This window comes from Ictidomys tridecemlineatus, chromosome 7 (genome assembly GCF_052094955.1).
Source record: "Ictidomys tridecemlineatus isolate mIctTri1 chromosome 7, mIctTri1.hap1, whole genome shotgun sequence".
In the NCBI taxonomy this organism is placed as follows: Eukaryota; Metazoa; Chordata; class Mammalia; order Rodentia; family Sciuridae; genus Ictidomys; species Ictidomys tridecemlineatus.
Window position 1 is genome coordinate 147,078,541 of NC_135483.1, and position 22,379 is coordinate 147,100,919.

Genomic DNA, 22,379 nt, shown 5'->3' on the forward strand with positions numbered 1-22,379 from the left:
CAGAGTAGGGTAAATGGCATATCCATTACTTCAGACATTTAAGTGATCGTATTTTTTATTCAAGTCAAAATGCTAGCAGATAACATTTTTTAAGAATTCACTTTTTCCATCAATTCCATGAATACTTCCTTTCTAAAATTAATGGAAGGGGCAAAACCAGATAATCTGTGTCAGAGTCGGGGGTGGGCAAAGCTTGGTGTCTGGAACAGGATGTCAGGACAAAATATGGTGAGGAAGATGTCTGTGGTAGAGGATTTTCCAGTGAAGGGAGGCACAGCCTAGTGGGCCAATGTAGGGTTGTCTGGCCTGTGTTAGTGCCTGATAGAGTGAGGAGGGTGTCCTGTTGGGGCATGGGGCTCAGCTTGCAATGGGGTAGTGAACCTTGGGTGGAAGGAAGAGGCTTCCACATTGGAGGGGAGATATGTTTTGCTTTAATTTGAAAAAATGTCTTGTTTAGCTTAGTAAAGTAAAATTGGTATAAAATAAGTTTTAAGAAGGTAGTTCTAATCATAATACTAATCACTTTACTAGGGTAAGACAAAAGACTTACCAGCACTGGAGACCAAGTGCTTACCACAGAGCCTGGTGCACATTAGGCAACAATTACATATTGTAGAATAAATGCATGAGCCAGAAACTCGTATATACATTCACATATATAAAATTTCAACATTTTTTGAGATATGGAAGACTGTACTCATGGTGAAAAAGTTCTTCTCTGTGAAGATTCTGGAAGAGTGAATAAGTAGAGTGAGGGAAATTACCTGGAAAGATTGTGTATATGCAAATAATACATATACACAATGGGAAGTGCTATGATTTAGATGTGTTTCTTCCCCCAGATACATATGTTGAAATCTTGATCCCTGATATGCCAGTGTTGAGGTGAGGCCAATCAGAAGGTTGGTGAGGTTATGGGAAGACCACTCTTGGAAGGGACTAATGCTGTTCTCATGGAGTGTAATAGTTTTCACAAGAGTGGAGTACTATAAAGTGAGGCTACTTACATGCCTAGTCCCTTCTGCACACAGCTGTTTTTCTTTCTGCTTCTCCATATGTTGTGACCCATGGAGGGTTTTGCCTAAGGCTTAACAGATGGAGGCTGCCTGATCTTAGAATTTCAGCCTCCAAAACTCTTAGTCTCCTTTTTGTTATAAGGTATCAGTGTCAGCTATTCTAATATGGCAACACAAAACAGAATAATTACATGAGGGGAGGACTGGTTTGAAGTATGAGAAAACAAAATAAATTCAGATTCACATTTAACTCCATTATGTCAAAATTCCATGTTTGTGAGACTGGTCTATGGAGAATGTATCCTTGATAAATAGGGTTTTTTTTTAATTTAAAGGAAATCATAGAAATAGGTACATATGAGAGAAGATAAGGGATACTTGAAGACAAATGAAAGCCCAAGTAATAGATATTGCTAAATGTGGAAGGGATAACATGATATCTATCCATAATATTTGAGGTTGGTGCAAAGACTGTGAAATTTTATTGTTGAAAGATGAATCCTGAAGCAAGCTGTCATTTTGAAGCTGACACTGTGCCTTTTCCAGTCATTTGGTTATATCAGTAACTTAACAATTTATTCAACACAGGGTAGATATTTCATCATCTTTACCAGAGATAGAAGAAAAGCAAATCAATGAGGTAGGAAGAAAGAAACAAAGACACATAAGTCTTTTGTGGTTGTTTATATGACATGAATTTTCTTTGAATCAATGTGTCACAGCATAAGACTTGGCTAACTGATAGCTAAACCTTTCACTGTTTTACTGGATAACTAAGAGGCATTAAATCCAGTGGACAATTGATACAATCATATCCTGCTACAAGTAAGAATTGATTAAGGAAAAGTAGAATAATAGTCATTTTTAGTATCAACATGGCAAACGTTAACAAATAATGCCTTTTGATTCCCCTTGCTACTGTCATTACTCAAAGATAAAAAAGTCACATATTACTTTAACTTCACAATAGAGAAAAGAGCCATAAAATTACTCAAATAATTCTGACTAAATTTACAGAGGGCATGTTTTCTCCCCCAATTTTTCTCCATTAGAGGAAAATTTGGCAAAAGAGTCAAATTATGTAGGTTGCCTCCCAATATATAACTAACAGAATATATATACTTTCAACAGAGTGTAAACACGTTACACTTTGAGACAATATGCTCAATAATATGTTTTCAGGAGAAGGACCTGGAAGTATAAAGCAATATCATTAATATGTATATACATGTATATATATTCATGCTGAGCCTTTTAAGAATTATTACATCTGGGCATGGTGGCACACACCTGTAATCGTAGCAGCTCAGGAAGCTGAGGCAGGAGAATTACAAGTTCAAAGCCAGCCTCGGCAATTTAATGAATCCCTGTCTCAAAATAAAAATTGATCAAAAAGTAGCCTGAGTGTCCAAAATGTCTTAAAATACCAGGAAAATAAGACATTTGTTGTACTTCTTCAGATTAATAATTGAACATACTGTTTTTCATAAAGAGGTCCTTCACTTAAAAATGTGCCTATAGACTGAAGAAAACATACAAAGCAAAATATTTTTAATACAGCTAATATATTGCATAAATACAAATAGATGCTGTTTTTTAGCCCCGAGGACATACTGTATATTTTATGGAGTATAAACACTACCACTTTCATCACAAATAAAAATAAACCTAAATCCCAATAAGGTAGTCTATTCTAGATAGTTTTTTACAAGAACCTCCAAATATGGATCCATAAGAGGACAGAGAAAAATATGAACATTGCCTTGTAGAGGACTCCTTGGTGACTGAGTGCCAAATCATTAGCAAGGTAATGTGTATGAGGTAGTGCTCAAGTTGGAGGTAAGGTAGGAATCTTCAAGTACCAATTGAACCTAAAGGAGATTACCCTCCTAAGAGAATATGGCTAATATTAGTGTTATGGTTTGAATCTTGACTATCCCCTAAAGGCCCACATGTTAAAGGCTTTGACCCCAGGGTGGTGCTATTGGGAGGTGATAGAACCTTTAAGAGGTGGTGTCTAATAAGAGCCTTTAGACCATTGTGGGTGTGGCCTAGAAGGAGATTGTGAGATCGTCTCTCCCTGTATCTTTGCTTCCTGGACATTGCTTTGCTCTGCTATGTGCTACCACCGCAATGTGATGTGCTTCCTTGCCATAGGCCCAAAGGGTTAAATGGGGATGTTAAATGGATCCAATTTAACATCCTCTGAAAACTTCAAAACTAGGAGACAAAATATAAACCTTTTCTCTTTCTAAGTTTCTTAATCTCAGGTTTATTGTTATAGTTGTGAGAAATAGAAAGCCCAGTGATCTGTTTTCAAAAAACTCTGTTTAGCTTTAAATGTAAAATAAATTGGGATGTAAGAAAGACAGCTGGAGAGGAGAGCAGAATGAAAAGTTACATAAAAGGCAGCTGGAGGGGAAAGCAGGATGAAAAGTTACAAGCAGTTAACACAATAGTGTAAAAATTCACAGCCCCTTGACAAACAGAAAGTGAGAAGGAAGAGCCAACCTGAGCAACAGAGATAAAGTGTGTATGTGCCCAAAAGCATTCAATCCAAGGGGAATTTTCTTCCACAAAAGGAAAAAGGGAAGTGAGGACAAAATAAAGGTATATTTCTTTAAATAACTCAATAGGAGACAGGAACACCTAGATAATATTCGGGGAGATTATACATTCCCCATAGTGCTCAGCCAGGGAGGAACCAGGGGAGGGACCTTGTGCTCCAGTGGATAAAATGCTGATTGTACCCAATCTGGGTGTGCCTGCTCCCTGCCCCCAGATGCCTGTCTTGCCTGTTTTGCAAGACTGTTATAAAGCTCTCTCTTTTGCTATACCTTTCATTGTCTCTTAGTCCACTCTTTAGATTTGGACAAGTGATACTCACATAATGACAGCTGCCTAACAATTAGTTACCCTCCTCTTTTTGAGGAATACCTTTCCTCTAAAAATAAAAGGAGGAAGAGATAAAAAAAATATATTCCATATAAGTGTTTCTAGCATTTAGAAAAATGGAGTTTCACTGGACATACCAAAACTGTACTGCCAGAGAAAATGTATATTCTTAGATTAAAAACAAAATGGTTGACTTTCCTTTTCAACATATCAGGAGACCAGAAAACTCTTAACTTAGATAGTATATTTCACAGGACAGACTTGGGAACATGAGAGGGACTCTGACCTTTTAAGTAACTATGGAGTACATAGTTAGAAATATTAAGATATATGAATGATGCTAACTACTGTTAGGATAGCTTTTTCATGATTATATGGTCTCTTTTTTCAGTTTCATTGAGTATCTTTCTAGAGTAGAGGAATGTAATACTGGTATAAAGTATACACATAAGAATCTTTAAACTACAGTTTCAGCTAAGCCCCCTAATTCAGAATCATGTAGTTTATCCCAAACAGTGTTAACACTGTTCCTGGAACTGTTTCATGTGTACTTCAAAGAGTTGAACAGTTTGTGCCAATGGATTCTGGGAAAGCCCGCTTTTACAAGTGAGTACTTATGAGACTCCTATTTAATAAGAGCACACATTACTAACAGTGAGGTTTTAAACTGCTCGCCTCAGCAGCCAGGAAATTAGGTCTTATGGTTATTACCACAGCTCACCCTCATCCAGAACAATGGAATCATTTGCTAGTCCCATAGATCTTGACACTTTGCCACCATAGCTATTTGCATATCTGCTTCCCAACTAGATGAGTGGTCCCCTGAACATTAAGATGTCTCATTTATTTCTCAGTCCCTACATATGAAACCACAGAAGTTGCTCAGAAATTATATTTTTAATGATTAATAATAATCAATACTAAATAATGTACTATAAATACCTTACCTATTTATTTAGTAATTTTAAAACTTCAGAATTGAACAATATTAGTCCCATGAACTCCCCTGAAAGCATAAGATTAAGGATTCTTAAGAGTCCCTGAGATTTCAAAGCCTTAGTTAAAGAAAAGAAAAATTGAGATAAAAGCTATTTAAGGACAGACACTTTTTTTTTTTTTGCCTCAGGTAGACCTCAGGGTCTACAAAACACAGTGTCTGGTGCATATAACATAATAGATACTCAATAAAAAATGTTGAGCAAATGACTAAAGTAATGATTATGTCTTTTCCAAATTCATAGAAGAATGAAAACAGTAGAACTAAAATCTAGGAGCTAGCATTGCTATAGACAAGCCCAAAGACAGTTGTGACTCTTTGTCAGCTGATGCAACAGAATATCAATAGACTGTAAAAAAAAAATGTAATCAAAATGTAGAAGCCCAACAGGCTGGGATCATTTCTTTCAGGAGCCAACAGATCTCCCTCGGGAGACTCTGAATACCATTTTGCTGCAAAGAACAACAATTAACTGTTGCATTAAGGATTCTGAATTAAAAAACATTTTTAAAAACCAAACTATGTCTATAACATTAAAGAAAGCAGAGAAGAATATGATGTACTAAAAGAACACTTCCATCACTTATCATTCTAATTGAAAACTATATAAGGAAGATGTTTGGGGATGAGTTGAAGAGACCATGTGAGCTACTTGGTCCCTGTGCCCATATCCTTCTTCTAGCCTTCATCGTTTTGGGTGTGAGGTACAAAAGAAGGGACCTCTGCTTCCTTGCACTTCAATACCTGTGGCTTCAAGTTGGCTTTACTCAGTGGGAGACTCCATCAGGAGAAAGGAAGACAGAAGAAGTGAGAAGCTGAGGTATTTTGGTTTTCCACCTTGCCTGCATTCTGGGAATGGCATCTCTCCACAAAAACAGTTCCTATTGAGCAGCCCTTCTTCTGGCCTCCACTTGCAGCTCTTTGTAGACTTAAGGGACTCGAGAGACACCTTCATTATCTGATCTCCCCTTTGAGGAATGAAGGAGTTTACATTTGGTCAAAAAACACCTTGTCGTCTGTGGTCGATTTCCTTAAACTTCCCACATCTCTGCAAATAAGTTCTTTATTAAATTCTCATTGAAAATCTGAGCTGGTTATGCCTTCTATATCCAGTCAAATCTCTGACCAACACATCATGCAATAAAGTCAGGTTTTGCTACTCTTTATGAAACTGAGAACCAATATTATCAAGAACAAATCAATTATCAAATCAACCTATCTTTTTTCCATATTATGGTATCCTCAAAGGTCCAAAGGAAAGAAGGAAAAAAAAAACAAAGATAGAATGTGACCATCAGTGGCAAGCTGCTCAGTTCAACAATACTCCAGAGCTACAGAACTATTCAGACCCATCAGTGCCTACCCACATTAGCTAAGGCCACTTTAACCTTTCTGAATGAATGAAAAAATAATTGGCAACGATTCTCTAAATTATTTTGGAATATTTCCATAGAAAGGAATGGAAATGCGCAGGGAAAACAGAAGTAAAAACAATGTTTTATCAGAGAAAAAAAAATGTCATGGGTCTGGCTCAATCAATTTGCCAGTAGATGAGGAAGGAGGACCTTGGATTTGGCAACAGGTGCAAATAAAATCAAGGGACAGGGTAGGGGACATTATGTGACTTTCTTTCACAGGGCGATAATAAACTTCTTGGCCATCTATCCTACTATCCTAAAAGAGGAAAATAGTAAACAATGGAAAGATGACTGTTTTCTGATGCCAACTTTCATAGATGAGATATTTTGATCAAAATACTTTGCCTGTTTTAACTAAAATTAATAGGAACAAACAATGCTGTATTAATTCTTCACAATGTTATGGTTCCAAGTTCAAGTCTGTGAATATTTTTCTAAAATCCTGGAGATGATAGTTGTATATTTCCAGGTTTGGGAAAATCTGCTTTTTTCACTGCTTAAACTAAGAGACCCAACCAGAACAATTTCAGAGGAGGAACAGTTTATTTTGGGGGCTCACAGTTTTAAAGGTCTCAGTCCACAGGCAGCTGGCTCCATTCCTCAGGGCTTGAGGTGGGGCTTAACATCATGGTGGTGGAGGGTGGTAGAGGGAAGCACCTCATATGATGAGCAGAAAGCAGAGAAAGAGAGACTCCACTCACCAGATACAAAATGTATATCCCTATAGCACAGCCCCAATGACCCACCTCCTTCAGCCACACCATACCCACCTTCATTTACCATCCATTTAATCTCATCAGGAGATTAATTCATTAATTGGGTTAAGGCTCTCATAACCCTATCATTTCTCCTCTAAATCTTTTTGTGTTGTTTCACACAAGAGCTTTTGGAGGACACCTTACATCCAAACCATAACAGTGCTCAAAGAAGCTTTATTTCAGATCTCACCATTTATGCTAAAACATTTGTCTTCTGCTTTAAAAACTCAGATTCTTCCCCTGCAAGGGCAGTATGTAGCCTTACAACCCTTCCATGTGGATTAAAGAATATCTATTATGCACCAGAACTTTCAGGGTGTCATTTAGTAGACATGGATTTTTAATTCAACTCTTCAGTCTAGTGGCTTTTTAAAGTCAAAATATATATACAATGGAGTTACACTCAGCCATAAAAAAAGAACAAAATTATGGCATCTGCTGGCAAATGGATAGAAATGGAGGTTATTATGCTAAGTAAGTATTATGCTATTATTATGATAAATAAGCCAAACTCAGAAATTCAAACTACAATATTTTTCTCTCATATGTAGAAGCTACGGTAAAATAAAGGAATGAGGGAGGGAAGGATAAGATAACATTAAGATAAAGGGAAGATCAGTAACATAGAAGATGATCAAGAACAGTGGAGGGATGGGTGGGGAAGGCAATGCAGAAAGAATTCTTAAAAAATCATGTTATGGGCATATATAAATATATGACAGAAAACTTCACCTTTATGCATAGGTAGAAAGAACCAATCAAATACAAATTAATAGATGAGGAAAAGGAAGGCTAATAGAATAGAAGAAGCAGAATGAGAGATGGTAGGGAGGGTAGGAGGGAAAAAGGGGAAGGGATTTGGGGGTGATAATGAACTAAAATCAAATACCATGCACATAGGAATTTGTAGGGATGAACTCAACTATTATGTATAACTATAAAGCTCTAAAAAACGAAACAACAAAAACTCCTTCCAAAACCCTCTTAGAGTATGCTTTTAAAGTATAAGGATATAGAATATGAACCAATACATTTTATTCCAAAAGAGGCTCTGGTTTCTCATACGATTTGGAAATGTGATGTTTGTCTACCCTGAAAAACTGTCTTCTCAGCTCCTTGGAAAACTAGGAAGAGAGTCTTAATAATTATACCACTGATGCTTTTTAAATTTGAAAACTTATGGGCTGTTTCTGCTGGATAAGTTTCTGTTGTCTACATATAATATTCTTTTAATTCAGTTTCTCAAACTCCTATGTTCTCTGCTGTTAAGAATTACAAAGCTGCACTCTGACACAGAGAACACTATGCTATGGTTATTCATTATTAAATGACTTCTCCCAAAGAAAAGTGGAAACATGGTCAAGGAGACAAATCACCAGGAAATAAATAAATACACACACACACACACACACACACACACACACACACACACACACACGCTGTATAGGTAAGGGAGACTATACTAGCCATACCAGACTTGTTCATTTATTCTATATGTTACGTCCCAATACTTGTAATTAAAGTATTGGGAGTAATTGGAGTTTCTCTATTGGTGTTTCACCTGTAGAAATGAGCATTAACCTTACAAAGTAAAAGAAAATGAATTAACCTGGAAACAACATTGAGAGACAGTTTTAAGAGTATATCATAAAAGCAGAGGAAGAGGCAGAACTAAGAGGGAAGGAGAGAGATAGAAAGAGAAGATTCAGAATGAATACAAATTGAAGATTTTCCTTTCAGGGAAACAAACATTTCTTCAGAGTTATACCAATACTGAAATTTACCCAACTGCATGTGAATTCTCATGTTTTAAGTGGTATTTTCTTTCAATTAACAACTCTATCCTCTAACTTAGTACATGTCAGTTAACATCTGAAAGTTTTTAGTTTATGTCAATAGGTGTGGTTTGTAGTTTAAATGGATATTAGAAATTTATCTTTCTTTTTATACGTATTATTAACATTTGTCTTAGAGGAAATTTTGTCGTTCCTGGATAATAATATGTTTATTACTCAGTTCTAAATATCTTTTAAAAATATATTTTTAAAGCATAAAACTTGTATTAAAAGGCACAACCTAAAATTATAGTCACTAATTGAGTAATGAGAATTGGGTAACATGCAGAAGGCTTTATAAACATTATTTTGATTAATCCTCACAGTACTCTTACCAGGTGGATATAACGATCCCCAAGTAAACTAAAGACAAGGAAACTGAGGCTTACAGAAGGTAACTGACGTGCCAAGGATCATACAGCAAATAAAAAAAGGTGGTGCTGGGATTCACATCCAAGTACACCTTGTTCTCAAATTTTTCCCATTTCCTTATAATTAAAAAGAGGAGGCTAGGGCTGCAGCTCAGAGGCAGAGTGCTTACTTAAACAGAGTGCTTACTTAAGCACTGGGTTTGGTTCTTAGCACCACATTAAAAATAACAATAATAATAATAATAATAATAATAATAATAATAATAATAATAATAATAATAATAAAGGTATGCTGTCCATCTACAACTACAAAAATTTTTTTAAAAATGAGTAATGGTACAATAGACAATATTTGACTTATTAACACACAAATGTTAGTTTAAGATTTAAGATATTAAATCAGGCATAAGTTACTTTCATATTGAACATGTTTTGAAACAATTTGGTAAAGATTCATACTCCACAGCTCACAGAGTCTTTTGATACTCGTGACTAAATTGGTATTTCACTTCCTTTTTTTTTCTCATAATGGCACCCTCATGGGGACTTCTTAGACATTTTTCCTGTTATCATTTCCCTTTGTTTATGTTAATTTATCTATGCTTCATATGTGTACTTTATATATAAAAAGAATAAGATTTTTTGCTCCCTGGTGTGAAGTTTTACCTCTTGGGGCAATGCTTTAGAGGATGGACCTCTTCCAAATCTCACAACCCATTGGTATTCCTTATAATTACATGGAATCAGGGCTTTCTATACTAGCTTATAGTTTTTTTTTAGCATGTTAACATGCAAATACATGGAAACTGTTGATGAACCCCTCCTAAGTCATTTATCTCTTAACATGGACAGAAGATCAGAAATCTACTTTGATAGAGTAAAGAAGGAGAGTTTACAGCATTCTTTATTGCAGCAGGGGACAGGGGAAGAACAGAGAGCCTCTGGTGTTGAAATGCCTGCATCACAATTGTCCTTCAGTCTAATCCTGTTGAACATATTAACACAGTATGTTCTGTAAGGAGATGCTAGCTCCCCATTCATGATGAACAAGAAAACTCAGTCATAAGCCATCTCAGTGACCATCACCTATTGGTTATTGTGTAAATATTAGCTTTCCTGTCTGTGAAGAATTTACTGTTTGGTTCCTTTCAGGCCTGTTTGCATATTCTCAATTGCTACGTGGCCAAGAATAAGGAACTTTATGTAATGTTCCAAAGAAATGGCACAACACCATGGCTCATTTTAACCAAGGTATGAATAGAAGACAGATGAATTCACAAATACTTCTTTCATATGTACTGTGAAACCCAACTTTTTATTCCCAGAGGCCAAAATGGTCTTAACCATTCAAGTAATTATAGCTCACCACTATAATTTAGAGTTAGCTCTACTTGACTCTAAATTTAAACAGGAAAATAATTCACTTATCTTATTGGAACACTGAAGTAAATAACTTCATAAAACCCATAAAGTTTCAGAAATCCTAGAAAGTGTGGTGAATCCAAAGAGAAAACCGGCTATAACTTAAGACAACAATATTTAATCTACTATTTGTTAGTTACTGACTTGGAAAGGCTAATGTCCTACACTTGACACTTTATAAATGTTACACATTTAGTTCTTACAGCGATTTGTAATATTTATCCTCATTTACAGAGGAAAAGAATGTACAAAGGACATGTGATTTTCCTGATTCCCTGAAGTGGAGGAGAAGGGATTCAAACTCCTGTCATTTCAAATTCATTCTTCACTATCTCAGCCACAGTGAAATGATGGAAAATTCAAGTCTACAAACTTTTAATTTTCAATCAAATGGAGAAAATTTGGGGCAAATAGTCTTTATACCATAGATAATGGTATAAAAATATTTTGAGATTTTTGCATGTGAGAAGCTTCTAGAGAGATGATTTCAGCTGCAAGATCACTTTTTAAAAATAATATAACTAATGTGGGTATTGGTAAGAATTGTCTGATTTTGAGAACCATGAAAGAATGTAAGTGTCAGGGCCTTGGTAAATGATGAAACTGGTGGGTGTTTTACAGAAGTGTAGGTACACTTTCTAGAGGCAGGGACCATTCCCCTAAGCTGCCTACATTGTTCACTGTCCATCAGTGGCATTACATTAAACCTTTTGACCTAAAAGGAGTTCCCATGTGAAAGGATGGTCCTTGTTTAAAATTTCCAATGTATTTTACTTGTGTATATAGTGTCTCCAACATGAAAGAATAATAGAAACTAAGAAGGCAGAAGAGGAATAGCAAAAAGAGAGTAACTTTCAGAAACCATTTTATAAAGGAGGTAACCCAATTGTTAGAAGCAGTATTGAGGAACCAGAAATCTCCTAAACACGTAAATCTCCTAATTCCCAGACCAATGTTTACTTCACTGTTACCAAGTAAAATAGCCTGGAAATTTCAGAAAAACTTGACCCCCAAACACATCATCAAATAGGTGTCCTCTGTGCAGACTTACCTAATATTTAAATCATTTAAACATACTAATAACAAAATATAAAAATATAAACGATTAACATAGTTTACAGTATGCTTACTATATCCCAAATGGATTATCAAACATCTCTAATAGTGACAGTCTTAATAACTCCAGAATATATATTGAAATTGCTCTCACTTCAGAGGCAATGTGTGCAATTGGTCAAAGCTTAATCAGTGCAATAAAAGACATTTTCACCTAATTTCCTGGAGACTTCAGATATTTATGTAGTCTTTATTAGTTGGAAAATTTCTCAACTCATTGTGCACTTACTGATATAATCTATTAGAAAAATGTTTGCTTTCCAAATAAATAATCCAAGTCGTAAAATTCAGCCAGTGTTTTATAACATGCACTTGACAGTAAATGACATATTTTATCAATGAAGCTTTTTAAATGTTCATGTAGCTTCTGATGAAATTCTTATTTAGTTATGCTTCTCTACTAAGTGAGGAAGCCTCCTATATCAGATCTTCTTGAATGGTTATGTCAGATTTCTATTAAGACTAATGCATGCAGATATTATATGTAAAATATTTTGTATAATGTACAATTGTGAATATGCTAAAAATATATAGCATATTAACACTTCACCTTTTTAACATTGCACTACTTGAAATTAATTTTAGGCTGACAGCTTAAGCATTTTCAATTATCTTAAACACTAATAAAATAATCATGTAGAACCAGCCTTTTCTGAAGACATATTAAAGCATTGTAAAATATATAGAAGCCCAGTATATTTTTTAAAAGAAGTCATGTCCAAATTTAGACCTTGAAATCTCTATTGTTTCTAAATGACTACTGATGAAACCCCACAATGTTATGCTCATTTTAATGGAAGGAAAAAAGAGCCACAGATCAAATGCTAATTGTGGCTGCTTCTTCAACTACATACATTTCCCAAATTGTTCTAAATAGCTAAATATTGCTACCTAAAAATCTGGTAGGATAAATAACACTAATTATAGCATCGTCTAGCACTTTTGAAATCTGTACAACCCTGGAAAATTAAAACTAGAGCCAAGTACACCTATAATAGATATTTCCTATCATTTTAGAACAACAAATCTATCATTTGTATACTTACCTAGAAGCATCTTTCTTAGCAATAGTCAATTCAGCCAGTCTGTAATTTCTGTATAGCAGATGTATCAAGAGCAGAAGTAAAATTTAACCTGCCCCAAGTTTTATTACAGATTCAGTGTGAGCCTTCACAAACTCTTCCTTGTGTCCTAAGCCTGCTGGAGGACTGCCCGACTCCACATACTCCCTGCGTACCTTGCTTGCAACTAACAAACAATACAGTGACTGTCAGTAGATGTTGCCTCCTCAGCCTATCCAGCCAAAAAAAATTATGAAAAAATAGGTTTCTTCTCTGGAGTTTTGAGATATAAATTCTGAGTTGATCATGCTGTTTCTTTAAAATTCCAAGTGATATTTTCTACTCAATGCACAAAGGAACAAATTTAAACATCTGCCAGTAAGTTTATAAAATAAGTTGTAAAAATGTGACTTTTTAAAAAGCATCCTTTTTATCCCCCAATATTTTTTCTTCTAAGATTTTTAAATACATTTTGGTACAGACAAAAGAGAAATTGATCTACAAAAGAAACTGTATATGACACATGTTTTAAAGGAGATTGAATATTAAAATATTATTATTCACCATGGATCAGAAAATGCAAATTTATTATTTGGTATTATGAACTTGAAACTCCAATGAAACTGTGGTTTAACAATGGATTTGTTTGTTTGACTCCAAAGTAAAGATCATTATTTTTGAAATAGGGTTCTCTTAACAAAAGAACAAGCCTTACAGTTTTAAAAGCAAAAAGTATATTGCAGTAAACATCCAAAAAGGAATATATCATCTCTCATTTTTTTATTGGATATATATTAACAATTAAAAAAAGGGGAGGGGAATATTTCTGGGTCCAAAGCAAAAATACACCACATGCCAGCCAGCATTGGAGCCAAAAAGATGAGTGTGATTTCTGGGACTATGTTTTCTAAAATAGAAAATAAAATGACATGTCCATATACTATATATTTTAGCAATTGTTTTTAAAACACCATTCAATGTGTACTACTTTTGGCACATTATAATGGTAGAGGACAATATTATGCTCTACCGTCATAGAGTCCAGATTTCAGGTATTTGCTTATGCCTCTGTATTCCTCTATTCCTTTATTTGGGGATTCAACTTTTACTTGGCTAGCTACTTTTATTTTGGTAAAGGCAAGGCTAGGAAGTTAAAAATAGGAACAGCAAAGGAGAGCCTGAAAAAAAGTGTAAAAGGGAAATGTTCCTAGATTTTGAAGGAAAGAAGAGCCAAGTATACAAAGATAGTATAATTTGGAGCAAGGGAAAGCAAGAGAGATGGCTAAGGATGATAAAGATACAACAGACCAAGGTCTGGTTTTTGCCATTATAAAATGCTAGATTCCTGCATATCATATACATTTGAATGTAGCATGCTGAAGGATGACATATATCTTATTTTGAGTAAACCAAGTACCAATTAGAAGGAGAGATCTGTGTGTTCATATTAATAAGAATTTCTCTGGAAATGTGGAAAGAAGCCTCTAAAATAATGACTCAAAAAAAAAAAAAAAAAGAGTAACCCGAGGACAGGTTATTTTTTTTGTTTCACTTCATGATTTTAACTTTTTATTTCACTTTCTCTGTTTGGGGTGTTATGTTTAATCAGTTCTTAGGTTGCCTGCATGTTTATGACTTTATATGGCAAATGGTAACCATTCATCTACAAACACAGCTTTATTCTATAACTTTTACTCAAAGAAGAGAAATTACTTTAAAAATGCATCTCTCAGACTAATCTGCATTATCATTTAAAAGCAGGGGCAGAAGGGACAGGTATGCATCAGGCTTTCCAGTTGGATCTTCTGACAGCCATTGTACAGATAAAGACAATGAGGTTGTGGTGGCTTCAACAAATTGCCCAAGGTCACAGATCTCCAAATCCAGTGCTCCTCTCAAGTTTCTTCCACATATAACCTTTAGTTCAATCAGGGTTGAAGTAAAAGTTTTTATTTTTTGAGAAGATTTCCAGAGAATGTAAAAGATTTCATGTTTGGGGAATTGAAAATGTAAATCATAGTAAGTAAAAGGAAAAAATTTTTTTCAAAAAAGCAAGCAGACCTTTAGTTTTTCTTTTGCTTTTGGGGAGAGTTTTGGTTTTCCATTATTTTTTCCACTACAGGGGAAAATGAAAGTATCTGAGAATGAATCATATTAATTTGAAGTATTATGATTTTAGATTTTTCTATCCTGTGAGTATTAAGTTCTAGCATCTTTTATCTATTAATTCCAACAATTTTCATAGATATCATCTAAAATATGTAAAATTGTTCAGAAGCACTCATTTTTTTTTATACGTAGCACTTAGGTTTTACTTAAAACCACCTAACAGTATCACTACTATAGGTTTTACTTAAAACCACCTAACAGTATCACTACTATTATTTCTGGTGAGATTATGCTTAACTGAGGAAAAACTAAAGCATAATCAGCTTTTCAATTTTCTACAAGTATCCGTCTCTGTGGATGAAAGATAATTAGTATTAACTAGACTCTAACTTATGTGATAGAGAGAACATTTAGGGATGTATGAGCTCCCAGTTTGGGAATCCAGAATAGACCCAGAGAAGAAAAATAAAGACTAAAAATAAAGAATTAAAATTATTATATGAAGATGTTAATTACCTTCTGTGCAATCACAAATATATGGAAACATCCTAGATGTCTTATATCAGAGGACTATGTATGTCTATGTTATGAAATGCTATAAATTATATTCAGTGACAGAAGAAAGTATGTACTATGTAAGAAGTAGGAAAAATGATGTAGAACTGGGTATACAATGGAGATCAAATATACAAACCGTGTGTATCATTTTATCAATGTGACTGCATGTATATATGCATATCTACAGAAATATAAGATACTCCAAAACAAGTTGAAGGCTAACAGAAAATTTTACTTTATTCTTTTCTGTTGTCTTTTTTTGGGGGGGTCGGGTTACTAAACTGAAAAAACAAAACATTTAACAAATTGTAGTGGGAGAGATTTGGTTATCAAAAAGGAAACTCATGGATTTTAAAAGCCTAGAAGGAAATCTAGAAGATTAAATTTTTTTTTTTTTTTGCCTGAAAACCTTATAGCAACTAAATGTCAAGAACTAGCTAAATTCTCAGGTTCTTCTGGGTCCCAGTGATCCTCTGATTTAACTGCAGTAGGGTTGTGGACTGGACAAGCATGTGCACTAAAGACAAGGAGGAGGCTCAAATTGATCACTGTCAAAATGCTAATGTACAGCAAGTGGTAGGAAATAAACAAGATAAAAGGGAACAACGATAATGGTAATACAATATTTATAGTGAGATTCAATCATCAATTCCCACAACTCCTTGGTGACTCTATCTCTTCACCTGTGGTATGTGCATCTCTGCATCCATACAGATGAGCATCAGGAGCCTGCAGAAAGGGGATGGCAGGAACCCAGCTCAGAGATTGGCTTATGTGCATAATTATTCCCCCCAAGGCATTAAATCTTTTTAACCACCATGGTAGAATTGCCATTTTTACCCAAGCATTTAACTCAGACAAAGGCAATAATTTATGTTGGGAAGACGTGGCTCCCCAGAAACCTTTTATATCCTAGTCCTCATTAAACTATTTATTCTCTGTCATTGTTGTCAGATTTCTATAACTACATCACGCCATATAATTAACATTGTTCAGACACATCAGATTTTTGCACAACTGGATACCTCAAAAGAATTAAGTCATCAGACAGAGCACCAGCTCCCTTCCTATACTGGATAGCAGATGTTCAAATAATACAGTGTAGGTTTGTTTTTTGTTTTTTTTAAAGGAAGATGCTGCTAGATGTATCAAGTCTTTCAACATGGTTGAATTACAAGTGCTGTCATTTTTCTTTTTATTTTTCTAAACTCTATACCTGCCTAGTGTGCACCCTGTTTACTTTTATGCAAAGCTAGCTGGTCTTCTTAGGTAGAGTTTGCCTGGGTCAGCAAAATGCTCTGTGACTATTTAGCCCATGTAAGTGACAGCCAGCTGGGAAAACTGTGCTATTCCTAGTTTGTCCATGATATATAATGCAGAGGGAGATGGATGTGACAAGACTTTGGACAAGGTGAACACTTTTGAAGTGAGACAATATTCTGCAAACAATACTAGAGTACATTTGATTTTGAGAGATGAAACCCAAATGTATTTTAAGTTTTTATCTATTTTGACATAAATCTAAAAAAGAAAAATCCCATTTAAAAAATCACCAGAGCAGTGGCTTGGGAGGCTGAGGCAGGGGGATCACAAGTTCAAAGCCAGCTTCAGCAAAAGCAAGGTGCTAAGCAACTCAGTGAGACCCTGTCTCTAAATAAAATACAAAAAATAGGGCTAGGGATGTGGCTCAGTGGTAGTGTCCCTGTACGCACCCTCCCCCCCTAAAAATTTACCAGAGCAGTGAATTACCATACAAGGGTATGGTTGAATAACTTCTAATGTTCAACAATAGCAGGATAATTATGGTTCACCACAATTAATCATGCATTTCAAAATATGGAGGGTTTTGAGTGCTTCCAACATCTATTGAAAGTCAGTGTGGGCAAGTCTTTGCATGTGTAAGAAGTTCACATAAAAAATGTATCTGCTCACATGCCCCAGCTATGCCTGCTATGTTAAATCTGAACATGGCTATGCCTTCTTGGTTTAATCTTATTGGGCTGCCACCAGATTCCTAGGAGGATTAACCTGGAATTAGACATGAGATATAAAAACTTTGCTAGATCAAGAAGTGAAGAATGGCCTTTCTTCTGACAAAATCATTTGGGGAGAATTTTCTCAGAAGCAGCTTTATTTTTATATAGTGGTCTTGCCCACAGCAGAGACCAGTCCATGTCACTGCACTCAGCTGGCAGCTTCAACCTCGGCTTTGTTTCCACAGTCCTACCCTTGGTGCTAAGGAAGATATATTATCCTCCAGGGCCATGGAATTCACAGCCCTCTAGTTCCCCTAATATTTGGTTTACTTGCTCTTGAAAAACTAAAAACATTGGTGAATTCAGGCAATGTAATCCTTGGACCCTATAAAAGCATGGTGCACACAGTTCATGTCTACAGGAAATGATAGATATCAAGCAATTCATTGATAAACTCCTGCCTCCAATTGATTGATATCATTAAAAGGTCATGTTTACATAGAGTATAAGCCTTTCTCTGTGCCAAATCTTGACACTTCTAATGTTTCCAGTGTTTGGCAAATACATACCAATGATACAGTATTGTCTCTTCATGAGAATTTTATAATCTTCTAAGTTTCTACAGATTTTTTTATAATATGATCTGAATACATAAGTATTAAAATAGGTGAAGCAGATAGCCTTTTTTCTTAAATGCAATTCAGCAAAATAATAAAATATCAAAACCAAATTTTTCAATACATCATTTGAAAATCACTACTATGTTTATTAAAAATTTGTTCAGGTATAAATGAACAGTTAGGTATAAACAACTCATATATGCTGTGACATAGTCTATGGGTTTATTCCAAAACTTCTTTGTCACCATATAGTCTGCATTTTTATGTCTGTGTTGATATATGGTAATAACCGTAATAGATAAGAATGAGATGGTATTTCCTCATTCTTAGTAATAGGGACAGTGCTTTTCAGTGTCAATAGTGATGCTGCTTTCTTTACTCAATGGCTCTTTTATTCTGAGGACCAGATTTTTCTTTGCCTAGATATCATTTCTTTTTAATAGTCTTTTATCCTCTTAAGAAAAAAATTTGGTCTTTCCTGATTTCCCTTTGTATGTATTTAGAGCCAATACATGCTGTAATTTGACATTCTGAATCACAGTTACGTGGTATTTAAAATCTATTTACACTTGAGGAGAAAGCAAATATGTCTTTAACCCATGAATTCAAACAACTGTCCCTTAGTCTAAATTTTGATCTGTTTTGTTATTAGAATCTTCAATCTAGGTAATCAGAATAATTCTGTGGTTTGATTTTTCCCTAAGTAACTCAAACAATAAATAGATCATTTTCTAATATGTTCTGAAATATGTAACACTGATCCTAAAGGATAATTTCTAAAATTATTTGTTTTACTTGTAGCATAGAGCTCAGGTTTTATTTTTTCTATACATGTTTGAAACCAACTACTGTAGAAAATGAGCAAGCCGTTAGAAAAAAATTTTCAATAAACTTATTTGAAATTTTCACTTCTCTTGACTTTTTTTAGGAAAAAAACTAGTTTTTTATACAAACATAAAATAGCAATCATTTGATTTTTAAACAGTAAAAAATAATTAACTATTCAGAACCCTCTATGTATGGTATAGTTACTATATATTTTAATATATAGCAAATGTGTATGCTTGTTACTTCTGAACTGTGTTAATTTATCTGCTGTATTCCAACTGACTAAAATCAATCTTAAAAATGAATCTTTATAAATGGATACTAATTGATAATAGAAATAATTTAGTAATGGATTATATAGAATATTAATAATGAATCAATATGTACTTGAATGGATTAAAAGTTTTAAACAATCATTTATTAAGTTATTTAGCTTTACATAAAGATATAAACTGTTATTTCAGTTATACAAATAAGCAAGATCTTATTTATGGAAAAAAAATATCCCTTTGGGGGTATTATGATGTAAAGTACAAAAATGTAAATGTTCTTAACAGTTTCTATTAATATGAAATTAAATTTATTTCTGAAAAAAGAAATATACTATCATCTATAAATATGTACAGTTATTATGTGTCAATTAAAAATAAAAAACACATTTAAAAATCACTGATTGGTTTCACTTTCTTTCAAGAATGAATTTATTGGAGTAAAAGAAATGGATTTTTACTTCCCTTCAAATGAAGAATGTAATCTTAAGAAAAGATAATAGAGTTTTAAAATTTTGAAGACATGTCATGTAATCATAGAGTCCTGATAAAATACTGACTCCCAAAGCATATATTCTTGTGAGTGAAGAAATTCAGACACAGAGGAGCAAATTATCTTGTTTATTGTCACTTAGATGATTCAGTGAAAAAAAAAATCATAAGACTATTCATTCTCTAAGTCTATACTGAGTTCCTTTCTGTGCCAGGTACTGTCCTGAGTCTCAAGTGTAAGAGTCCCTGGTCTTATGGAATTTGTTTAGATTAATGTCTACTGATTCTGATCACAGAGCCTTTTCAATTTGCTCATATAATTTTCTCACCAAAAGGGCTAATTTATACAACTTACAAATGGGCTCCTCTGTCTGATTAAATGCTTGTGGTTTTGCTATTATTAGTGTTCTTAAACTTTTTTTTTTTACCTGCATTAGTCTATCATGGTTGTTTTCTTGACAATTATCTCATCTATCCACATAAAAGAGAAAACTGTCTGATCTTTTTGTCATGTGCCTTTCAATGAAGAACTTACATAATAAAATCTACATTATGTTTTCATAATAATTAACATATTTTGTATTTGGTTGCATAATATAAAAGGAAAGAGTTTTGTTTCTGTACCCCCCAAAAAGGAAAAGATTCTGAGAGTAGAGGATATTGATTTGCTATTTCTTTCCCAATTCACAGTCTTAGGTAACTCCATTAACATTCAGCAGTCATCATATTATGATTCAAGCGAAAGATTTGGAAAAGAAATATCTATACAGTATCAAGTGAGCCTGAAATAGTCTGCAACTGCAGCAGTAAATCAGGAAGACTACTAATTTGTTGTTCTATTCACTAGTATTCTGCAGAAATCATGTACTGCACATGTGTTGCAATTTTTAGCTGGAAAAACCTTAGATCACTCCATTTTGTAATTAAGGCAGAAGATAAAGCAAGTTTCCAGGGCTTGCCAGCCTCCTGTCTCTTCTGTCTAATGTGACCCCTCTTTGTACCAAATGACTATCCAATTCCAGCTTTGGCTGATAAGACCACGTATGAATAGCTGATTCGAAGGCAGTTAGTCATCAGAAACGTATCACTGACGGCCTGGTTCAAAACCATGTGCCAGGAATTGGAAAGATGTGATACCAGTGGGTTGAGCACGGAGTGCCTAGCTCTGACCAAGTTCACTGGGGGTGACGTCAAGTCAATGTTTATATGGAAGAAGGACAGATCACAAGAGAGAAGAGCACAGAGTATAAAGAGCTTAAAAGGCAAGAGATAGGGACGGACTCAGAGAAAGAAGGTTCCCTGTGGTTTCTAAGTGAGTGACATCAGTTTGTCCAATCCCAGCTAGCAACATTTATTGACAATGTATTTCCTGAGATTCAGGGGTGTATACTCCCAACAAACATTCTTCTTAAGTTAACCTGAGTTATTCTTTGCAACCAAACAAATCCTGGCCTTCTTCCTATGTATACTTAATTTTTGCCACAAGAAGAAAACAGAAGTCAATCATGAAGAAGGGCACTCAAGTCCTCTTAGTCTCTGAAGGATCATCCTACTGAAAGTCAATTTGGGGCACTGGTCTCTAGTCTATTAATATTAACTACATGGTAGTATTTGTTAATTTCTACACCTTCTAAATATAAAATCACATAAGTGTTACAGAAGACCACAGTACTGAATTAATCTTTTCCAACTTTCACCCTCTAAATAGTTTTGGTTATGCTCATTTATCTACCTAAATTCTCCCCATCCCACCCCACTTTTATTTTTCTATCAAAGTGATTGGAAAACAAGCACCCAAATAAATCAAAGTAAACACTTGTGATTTGCCAGTCCTGTTATTTTCCCTTATCAATTCAGTTTTTGGATACATATTTGGGTACATCTCCTAATGCATATTGCTCCTAAAATGGTATATTCACAAGGGGTTTCTCCTTTATCTCTACCTAATTAGTCATCAGTCTGTCTCAAACAGAATGGATGAAGAAAATGAATTTTTCCTTTGTTTCAGTTTTACTAAAGATTTGGTCAAAGTATTTCTTTTAGCTGCCCATCTTATCATTAAGTTCCTCTAGCAAATACATTTTCTTCTATACATGTGTTGCCCCTTTGAAAACAGGTCTCCAAAAATTTGTTGCTACTTCCTCATAAGTCAAAGGAAATAGTAAGAATTAAATCCTTTGCAACGTAAAGGAAACATCATTTTCAGCCAATGCAAATGCTTTAATTCCAAAAATTCTTTAAAATGCCAGGACTGAGTAGTCATTGCTCAATACTGGCTTTGAGCTATCTGAAGCATTTTACTCCAGTTGGGGTTTTCCAACTACTGAGAAAATAAAGATCTTTAAGCAATAAGAAGGGGGGAAATACTGATATAATTAAAAGGCAACAAAATAGAAGGAAAGAAAATATAAAAAAAAATCAAAGTTCAATTTTCAAGCACATAAATGTCTATATGTTACAAAGCATGGAGATGACACAGAACTATGAAGATGTATATAATGGTCACAGGAGTGCCAGGTCCTGATAAAAAGAGTTTACCTGTATCAACTAATATATTATCATTATTATTATTGTCATTATTGTTCACATAGGAAAATGAAGCATAGAGATTATAAGTAACTAATCCAAAGTTACACAG

The 22,379-nt window shown here is 34.5% G+C and overlaps 1 protein-coding gene and 1 pseudogene across 5 annotated transcripts in view; one reads left to right on the forward strand and one right to left on the reverse strand.

Moving 5' to 3' along the window:
• The window catches only part of Znf385b (zinc finger protein 385B), a 359,572-nt gene that overhangs the window by 179,218 nt on the left and 157,975 nt on the right, over positions 1–22,379 (reverse strand). The window lies entirely within an intron of this gene.
• Positions 14,168–18,107, forward strand: LOC120892838 (acyl-protein thioesterase 1 pseudogene; annotated as a pseudogene).